Source organism: Arachis hypogaea, chromosome 12 (assembly GCF_003086295.3).
Source record: "Arachis hypogaea cultivar Tifrunner chromosome 12, arahy.Tifrunner.gnm2.J5K5, whole genome shotgun sequence".
Taxonomy (NCBI): domain Eukaryota; kingdom Viridiplantae; phylum Streptophyta; class Magnoliopsida; order Fabales; family Fabaceae; genus Arachis; species Arachis hypogaea.
The window spans coordinates 82,460,230-82,470,736 of NC_092047.1; the positions used below are offsets into that span (position 1 = coordinate 82,460,230).

The following is a 10,507-nucleotide window of genomic DNA, read 5'->3' on the forward strand; positions in this document are numbered from 1 at the left end:
GGCCAAAGTATGGACTATTATACATTGCTGGAAAGCCCTGGATGTCTACTTTCCAACGCAATTAGAAGCGCGCCATTTCGAGTTCTGTAGCTCCAGAAAATCCACTTTGAGTGCAGGGAGGTCAGAATCCAACAGCATCAGCAGTCCTTTTTCAACCTCTGAATCTGATTTCTGCTCAAGTCCCTCAATTTCAGCCAGAAAATACCTGAAATCACAGAAAAACACACAAACTCATAGTAAAGTCCAAAAATGTGAATTTAACACAAAATCTATTAAAAACATCCCTAAAAGTAACTAGATCCTACTAAAAACATACTAAAAACAATGTCAAAAAGCGTATAAATTATCCGCTCATCAGTTGTGCGTGCGCATAAGGCTGTGCGTGCGCACATACCAGAAATCACAAAATTCTGCAACTTTGCAGAATTTCAGATTTTGATACCAAACTTTGAATGATCATAACTTCCTCTACAAAAATCCAAATTTTACAAACTTTATATCAATTTAAAGACTTTTCAATGAACTTTAATTCTAAATAAGTTTCAACAAATTTTGAAGACTGAGGCACAAGTTATGATCCGTCAAAGTTCACAAAAAATTTATTTTTACCAAAAACACTAAAAACTCAAATTTAACCAACTCTCAATCCAAAAGCCAACTCAAAGCCTACTCAATCATCATAAAACACCACCACACACAACATCTTACCATTTCATATCATTCCCCTCAGTTTCACACCTAAACCACTCAACCATTACACCATAAATCACTAACAATCCAAAATTTCCAATTCAATCACAAATCCATACTCATAATCATCATCAACCAACAACAACATCAACAACCACTACAAATCCTCATCATTTCCAACAATCATCACCAAACAATATCTAACATCAACCAAATCCATCATAATCTTTATTCCTCAAATTATTCTCATAAAACTCACATCCTCCAACAATAGTCATCAAAATCAACATTTATACCTCTCATCAATTAACTTTAATATTAGTAATCACATTCAACATTTATAGTAACACAATCAACATACACACTCATCAACAACAACCAACATCATAATGTAGCATTAACACCAATAACCCATCATACCCCTTATCAACCTTCCACTCATCATCAATATCATCAATCCCTCATCAACAACAAATAAATCACAACATTCTTCATCCACCTCCATATAATTTATCATCAAACATCAAATTTATATACAATTAAATATACACCCAAACATTCAATCCTATCTTAAGGTCAACTAGCCTAAGTGTCTAAAAACATTACATATTACATAAAGAAAACCGAAACCATACCTTGGCCGATTCCCAATATGCACCAAAACACCAAAATAAAGCCACCAAACTTGATCCAAAGCCTCAACCAATTCCAACAAACACCAAAACTCAATCTAACATCATATATATATATATATACATCATATATATATATATATATATATATATATATATATATATATATATATATATATATATAACTTAAGATACATAAAACAACTAAACACAAGGATTTAGTGAAACCTTACCTTATTCAACGAGATTAGGGGTAAAATTCAACAATTACTCACTACTAGAGATCACCTAAACAAGCAAAACCACAAAATCCACTCAAAAACCAAACCCCCAAAAATGCAGAAGTTAGGGCAGGAAACTGAAGAGTGAGATGCGATTTTTTATCAGGTTTTCTTAGATATAATCAAAGAGCTTAACAAGAGCTTCATGTGGCCGTAAACGGCTCGTCAATCGGAGCTCCATAGCTCAAGATATGGCTCCCGGAAGTGGAGGATGAATAGTAACCCACCCTCACCTCTTCTCTCTTCTCAAGCAGCGCCCCTCTCTCTCTTTTTGGCATCAAATGAACTGAAATGCTCATTAAATGGGCATTTATATATTGGGCCTTGGGCCCGGTTTGGGCCCGATCCAACCCGTTAGCGTTTTAGGTCCGTTTGGCCCACTTTGGGCCAAAACCTTTAAAATTAGCGTCCGGTTTTCGACTCTAAATTATTTTTGTCCTTTTAAAACAATAAATCAATTTTCAAAATCTTATTTTCCTCAAAATACGGTACTGGATAGTCTAGAGTCGGTACTGCCAGCTTAAGCGCCAGTACACATTTTTACAAAATTTTTTCGAAAAGATCCATTTTCCAACTCAGAAAAATTCACTGAAATCAAATTTTACATTTATATTTTTAAATTAAAACTTCTAAAGTTTGAATCTATCTCAGGCACTTAAAATTATTATTTTTATTAAAACGGTTTAGCCGGCTCTTACACGAAGAATAACAAAAACTCCTAACAGAGTCTTCTTTGGGTTTCCATTCTATAAGGTAAGTAAAGAAATTTGTTGGTTGTGCACAATTCTTCACCTGAAATACTTATGATTTTTCAATTTTGGTACGCTGTGTCGGTAAGAGAACCGCATTGCAAATTTTTTGTCTGGATTGATGAACACATTGCGAGATTCAGAAGCTCTGATACTAGGACCTTGGGAGATAAGGATATAGAAATTGTTGAAGAGCATCACAAAACACATGAGCTGGAAAATAGAATCAATAGTTTGGAGAAGAGAATTGTTGCTTTGGAGATAAAAAAAACCAATTGGATGGTGCATTTATGTTGTTATAGTTGCTCTGTGCGCTCTTGTTATAAAGTGTAGCAATTGAGTAGTGTTTGAAATGAAAAAATGGCAGCATGTGCTGTAATGATTAATGCCATTTAAGATATTCATAGTCCTTGTATTTTGTAGTGTCTGTGAAAAATGTAATGAAATTATTGTTAAAAATAGACCTTCAATTGTTTAGGAACTGAAATTAAAGTTGCCAAATTTAAAGGATAAGGTCTATAACTTCAAAAGAACAAACAAGTTTGTCAACAATGTAGTTTACTAAACTTCATGGTACCATGTAACAAGTTTACTTTGACCAAAATAAAACAACACAAAACAAGTACCATAAAAGGCAATTCTCAAGTTTTCTATAAACCATTACAAGAAAACATATTAAACCTAAATAAAATGAGAGACACAATTCTTCACTTTGCATTGTTGGATGATGGATTGAGAATGAACTTCAACAGCCTTGTTGTAGCAGGAGTGGCTACTGCCAATGTCTCCTTAGATGTTGATGCACTTGGTTTTGATGGTGAAATCTGCACTTGATGTTGATGGTGGAATATGAGTAGTTGCTGTAGCCTAAGAGTTGGATGGGAGTGGACCTTGGTCAAGTGAAGCAGGCGGCCTGAAAATTTTCTGCTTTGCCCTGGACTTGGAAGGATTCAACTGAACCCTTTTTGAGGCTACAGATGGAACTTTAACAGGAGGCTTAAATGGAGTGTGCAAATTAGTGTACAAATAGAATAATATAGAGTACCTCTTTAACAATATAGAGTACCTCTTTAACAATCAATGTATAATTCAGATCATAATTATATACAAATTGCAAATAGAATAATATAGATTATCTCTTTAACAACCAATGTAAAATTCATATTACAATTATATACAAATTACAAGTAGAATAATATAGAGTACCTCTTTAACAATATAGAGTAACCCTTTTAACAATCAATGTAAAATTCAGATCAAAATTACATACAAATTGCAAATAGAGTATTGATGAGCGGATAATTTATATGCTTTTTGGCATTATTTTTACATAGTTTTTAGTATGTTTTAGTTACTTTTTATTATATTTTTATTAGTTTTTTATGAAAAAATCATATTTCTGGACTTTACCTATGAGTTTGTGTATTTTTCTGTAATTTCAGGTATTTTCTGGCTGAAATTGAGGGACCTGAGTAAAAGTCCTATTCAGAGGCTGAGAAAGGACTGCAGATGCGGTTGGATTCTGACCCTCCTTCACTCGAAGTAGATTTTCTAGAGCTACAGAAGCCCAATTGGTGCTCTCTCAATTGCGTTGGAAAGTCGACATCTTGGGCTTTCCATCAATGTATAATAGTTCATACTTTGTCCGAGATTTGATGGCCCAAACTGGCGTTCAACACCAGCCAGAGACCCTTTTCTGGCGTAAAACGCCGGAACTGGCACCAGAACTGGAGTTAAACGCCCAAACTGGCATCCAAGATGGCATTTAACTCTAGAAAAGGCCTATGCTCGTGTAAAGCTTAATGCTCAGCCCAAGCACACACCAAGTGGGCCCCGAAAGTGGATTTCTGCACTATCTGCACTTAGTTACTTATTTTCTGTAATCCTTAGTAACTAGTTTAGTATAAATAGGACTTTTTACTATTGTATTCAGGGGATCTTATGCCATTTTTCACATTTGGGAGGCTGGCCATGCGGCCATGCATAGACCTTTTTCTCTTATGTATTTTCCAACGGTGGAGTTTCTACACCTCGTAGATTAAGGTGCGGAGTTCTGCTATTCTTCATGAATTAATGCAAGTACTATTGTTTCTCTTTCAATTCACGTCTACTTCTTTTCCAAGATATACTCTTGTACTTAATTCAGTTAAGTCAGAATGAAGGGGTGACCTGTGACAATCACCCACTATCTTCGTTACTCGCTTAGCCAAGATCCGCGTGCCTGACAACTACAAGCGGTCTACATGATGTTCAACGTAGTCATTGGACGACAGCCGGAGTATAGTCTCTTGGGTCTCTGATCCACGGATTTGACTTGTCTCTCCTGACAACAGAGCATTTGAATTCGTGAGATTAGAACCTTCGTGGTAAAGGCTAGAACCAATTGGCAGCATTCCTGGGATCCGGAAAGTCTAAACCTTGTCTGTGGTATTCCGAGTAGGATCTGGGACAGGATGACTGTGACAAGCTTCAAACTCACGAATGTTGGGCGCAGTGACAGTGTGCAAAAGGATAGAGAGATCCTATTCCGACACAAGTGAGAACTGACAGATGATTAGCCGTGCGGTAGCTGTGCCTGGTATTTTTCATCCGAGATGAGAGATCCGACAGTTGATTAGCCGTACAAAAACCGTGCCTGGACCATTTTCACTGAGAGGACGGATGGTAGCCATTGATAATGGTGATCCACCAACATAAAGCTCGCCATGGAAGGGAGCACGCATGATTGGATGAAGACAATAGGAAAGCAGGGGTTCAAAAGCAACAAAGCATCTCCAAATGCTTATCTGAAATTCCCACCAATGAATTACATAAGTATCTTTATTTTAATTTACGTTTTATTTATCTTTCAATTATCGAAACTCATAACTAATTGAATCCGCCTGACTAAGATTTACAGGATGACCATAGCTTGCTTCAACCCGGCAATCTCTGGTTAGTTGTACCGGAGTTGTGAAAAGTGTGATCACAATTCCGTGCACCAAGTTTTTGGCACCGTTGCCAGGGATTGTTCGAGTTTGGACAACTGACGGTTCATCTTGTTGCTTAGATTGGGTAATTTTATTTTATGTTTAAGCTTTTTATTTTTTTTTTTGAAAAAAAAATTTGTTTCTTGTTTAAGTCTAGTGTCAAATTTTAAGTTTGGTGTCAACTGCATGTTTTTAATTTTTCTTATATTTTTGAAAATTCATGCATTGTGTTCTTCATTGATCTTCAAGTTGTTCTTGATAATTTTCCTTGTTTGATCTTTAATTTTTCTTGTTTTTTGTCTTTTCTTATTTTTCATATGCATTTTCGAATTGTTAGTGTCCCTAGTACAAAAGTTCTTAAGTTTGGTGTCTTACATATCTTTCTTTTCTTAAAAATTTTCAAAAATATGTTCTTGATGTTCATCATGATTTTCAAAGTGTTCTTGGTGTTCATCTTGACATTCAAAGTGTTCTTGCATGCATTATTTTTTTTATCTTAAATTTTTATGTTTTGTTTCATTTTGTTATTTTTCTCTCTCCTCATTAAAAATTCAAAAGTAAAAAAAATATCTTTTCTTTATTCTTCTCATAATTTTAGAAATTTTGAGTTGACTTGGTCAAAAATTTTTAAAATTTGGTTGTTTCTTGTTAGTCAAGTCAAAATTTCAATTTAAAAACTTTATCTTTTCAAATCTTTTTCAAAATCAATTCTTTTTCATTTTTTTATGATTTTTGAATTTCATTCTTAAAATTTTTCAAAATCTTTTTCATTTTTCTTTTGATGTTTTCAAAATTTTAAAACTAATTTTTCAAAATCTTTTTCTTAATTTTATTTCATGTTTTCAAAAATCCTTGCTAACAATTAATATTTTGATTCAAAAATTTCAAGTTTGTTACTTTCTTGTTAAGAAAGGTTCAATCCTTAAATTCTAGAATCATATCTTTTAGTTTCTTGTTAGTCAAGTCATCAACTTTAATTTTAAAAATCAAATCTTTTTAATTTCTTCTTCAATTCTTTTTCAAAATAAATTTCAATCATATCTTTTTAAAATTTTAATTTCAAAATCCTTTTCTAACTTCTTATCTTTTCAAAATTTATTTTCAAATCTTTTTCAACTAACTACTTGACTTGTTCGTTTTAATTTTAAAAAGTTTACTATTTCTTATCTTTTTCAAAACCACCTAACTACTTTTTCACTTCTCATTTTCGAAAACAACTAACCACTTTTTCAAAATTCTTTTTAATTAACTAATTGTTTTAAATTCTAATTTTATTTTATTTCTTTTAATATTTTCGAAACTAACTTAATTAATTAAATAAAAATAAAAATATTTTTTCCTCTTCTTAAAATTTGAATACTTTCTCTCTCATCTCTTTCTATTTATTTATTTAATTACTAACACTTCTCTTCTACTCATAATTCGAACCCCTCTCTCTTCTCTCTGTTCGAATTACACATCTCCTCTCTCTTCTCATTCTTCTGTTCTTCTATTCTTATACTCACATAAAGGAATCTCTATACTGTGACATAGAGGATTCCCATTCTCTCTTTGTTCTCTTCTTTTTCATATGAGCAGGAACAGGGATAAAGACATTCTTGTTGAAGCTGATCCTGAACCTGAAAGGACTCTGAAGAGGAAGCTAAGAGAAGCTAAAGCACAACACTCCGGAGAGGACCTTACAGAAAATTTCGAAAAAGAAGCAGACATGCCAGCCGAACCCAACAACAATGCTAGAGATGCAAGGAAGATGCTTGGTGACTTTACTGCACTAACTTCCAACTTCTATAGAAGAAGCATCTCAATTCCTGCCATTAGAGCAAACAACTTTGAGCTTAAGCCTCAATTAGTTTCTCTAATGTAGCAGAATTACAAGTTTTATGGACTTCCACTGGAAGATCCTCATCAGTTCTTAGCTGAATTCTTGTAGATCTGTGATACTGTTAAGACCAATGGGTTGATCCCGAGGTCTACAGACTTATACTTTTCCCCCTTTGCTGTAAGAGACAGAGCTAGGATATGGTTGGACTCACAACCTAGAGAAAGTCTGAACTCTTGGAAAAAGTTGGTCAATGCTTTCTTGGCCAAATTCTTTCCACCTCAGAAGATGAGTAAGCTTAGAGTGGAAGTCCAAACCTTCAGACAGAATGAAGGTGAATCCCTCTATGAAGCTTGGGAAAGATACAAGCAATTGATCAGAATGTGTCCTTCTGACATGCTTTTAGAATGGAGCATCTTAGGTATATTCTATGATGGTCTGTCTGAATTGTCCAAGATGTCGTTGGACCACTCTGCTGGTGGATCTCTTCATCTGAAGAAAACCCCTGCAGAAGCCCAGGAACTCATTGAGATGGTTGCAAATAACCAGTTCATGTATACTTCTGAAAGAAATCCTGTGAATAATGGGATGACTCAAAAGAAAGGAGTACTTGAGATTGATACTCTGAATGCCATATTGGCTCAGAATAAAATATTAACTCAGCCAGTCAATATAATTTCTCAGAATCTGACTGGAATGCAAGCTGCATCTGACAGTACTAAAGAAGTCTCCTCTGAAGGAGAAGCTTATGACCCAGAAAATCCTGCAATGGAAGAGGTGAATTACATGGGAGAATCCTATGGAAACACCTATAATCCTTCATGGAGAAATCATCCAAATTTCTCATGGAAGGATCAACAGAAGCCTCAACAAGGCTTCAATAATAATAATGGTGGGAGAAATGGGTTTGGCAATAGCAAGCCTTTTCCATCATCTTCTCAGCAACAGACAGAGAATTCTAAGCAAAGCCTCTCTGACTTAGCAACCATAGTCTCTGATCTATCTAAGACCACTCTCAGTTTCATGACTAAAACAAGGTCCTCCATCAGAAATTTAGAGGCACAAGTGGGTCAGCTGAGTAAAAGAGTTATTGTAATCCCTCCTAGTACTCTCCCAAGTAATACAGAAGAGAATCCAAAGAGAGAGTTCAAGGCCATCAATATATCCAAAGTGGCCGAACCTATAGAGGAGGAAGAGGTAGTGGTTTCCAGTGAGGAAGACCTCAATGGACGTCCACTGACCACTAAGGAGCTCCCTAATGAGGAACCAAAGGAATCTGAGGCTCATACATAGACCATAGAGATTCCACTGAACTTGCTGTTGTCATTCATGAGCTCTGATGAGTATTCTTCCTCTGAAGAGGATGAAGATATTGTTGAAGAGTAAGTTGCTCGGTATCTAGGAGCAATCATGAAGCTGAATGCCAAGTTATTTGGTAATGTGACTTGGGAGGATGAATCTCCATTGCTCATCAATGAACTGAATGCCTTGGTTCAGCAGAAATTACCTCAGAAGAAACCGGATCCTGGAAGGTTCTTAATACCTTGTACCATAGACACCATGACCTTTGAGAAGGCTCTGTTGACCTGGGGTCAGGTATAAACCTCATGCCACTCTCTGTAATGGAAAAACTAGGATGTTTGAGGTACAAGCTGCAAGAATCTCACTAGAGATGGCAGACAAATCAATAAAACAGGCTTATGGACTTGTAGAAGATGTCTTAGTGAAAGTTGAAGGCCTTTACATCCCTACTGACTTCATAATCCTAGACACTTGGAAGGATGAGGATGAATCCATCATCCTTGGAAGATCCTTTCTAGCCATAGTAAGGGCTGTGATTGATGTGGACAGAGGAGAGTTAGTCCTGCAACTGAATGAGAACTACCTTGTGGTTAAGGCTCAAGGATCTTCCCCTGTAACTGATAAACTATTACTTTATGATTCATATTGTGTTTAATTGTGTGGTTTTATCAATTCTTTACCCACTTATTCATATGATAAGCATGTATTTACAATTCCTTCCCAAAATTACTCCATGATTGAAAACTTGCTTCCCAGAGACTTTTAATTATGTATTTTAATTCTCCTTGATCCCATTCGATGCCGTGATTTGCGTGTTAAGTGTTTCAGGCTTCATAGAGCATGAATGGCTTGGAAATTGGAGAGGAGGCTTGCAAAAATGGAAGGAACACAAGAAACTAAGGAGATGACTAGCGAGCAATGACGCGAGCACATGGCCCACGCGAACGCGCAAAATGAAGAATTCGCAGCGACGCGGACGCGTGCCTGACGCGAACGCGTAGATTGGAGTCTGCACGCATGACGCGAACGCATGGACGACGCGAACGCGTGACAAGGAAAATCGCTGCCTGACGCGAACGCATGGACGACGCGTACGCGTGACCTGCGCGATCTGCAAAAATAACAGAATACGCTGGGGGCAATTTCGGGCCACTTTTTGACCCAGTTTTTGGCCCAGAAACACAGATTAAACCTAGGGAACATGCAGAGACTCAGAGGAGGCATCCACACACATTGAGATTCATCACATTTGGATTACACTTAGTTTTAGATCTAAGTTTTTAGAGTTGCGTTAGATTGATAGTTTATGTTTTGCTTGGAATTTTTGGATGCTGAAAGTCATTACCTCCATTGAAGACATCACTTTAGTTTGTTTCCTTATTCCTTTATTTTTAATTAGTTGTTCATTGACTCTATTCAATTAAGTATGTTACATTTTGAATTTATTAATATATGAAGTTATTTTTATTTTAATTAATTTTAATTCTCTATTTTATTTTAATTAATTATGTCTTCTCATATTTCGATGATTATTAATTTCATGTCAATGGAGTAGAATTTTCACTTGACATGGGGTTAATTAAGAGGTGATACTTGAGTTGGAATGCTCAAGTGCTTGGTTAAACTGGACGTTATTAGCTACTTCCATACCTGCTAACACTAGACCTTCCCAAAGGAGAGGGCTAGGACCTGAGGGTAAGAGTTAGTTCAATCACCATATCTTTCCTTATTTAATAAGGGAAAATCAAGTGAGAACAACAACCTTTTTACACCACACTTGAGAAGATCCCAACAAGGATAGAAGTTCCACTTAATTATTCCTCCAGTCAAGGTCTTTTATTCAGAATATCAATAATTATTTTCAGTTTATTTTTATTGCCTTAGTTCACAACTATTTTAATTACCCATTATCAAATTCAACTTTCTGGGAAATTTTTGATTAATAAATTAGCACTCTTTCCTGCAACTCGTTGGGAGACGACCTGGGACTCATACTCCCAGTATTTTATTTCTAAAATTTGTAACAACCCTTTTTAAATTGGTGAGGCAGATCTTAGCTGGTTAA

General features: G+C 35.6%; 1 non-coding gene across 1 annotated transcript; it reads right to left on the bottom strand.

Annotated features, from left to right (window-relative positions):
* Window positions 1-7,434: 7,434 nt before the first annotated feature.
* LOC112731479 (small nucleolar RNA R71) lies at window positions 7,435-7,542 on the bottom strand. Its single transcript, XR_003167254.1, has one exon. It is a non-coding gene; the product is annotated as a small nucleolar RNA R71 (small nucleolar RNA).
* Between the last annotated feature and the right edge of the window lie 2,965 nt (window positions 7,543-10,507).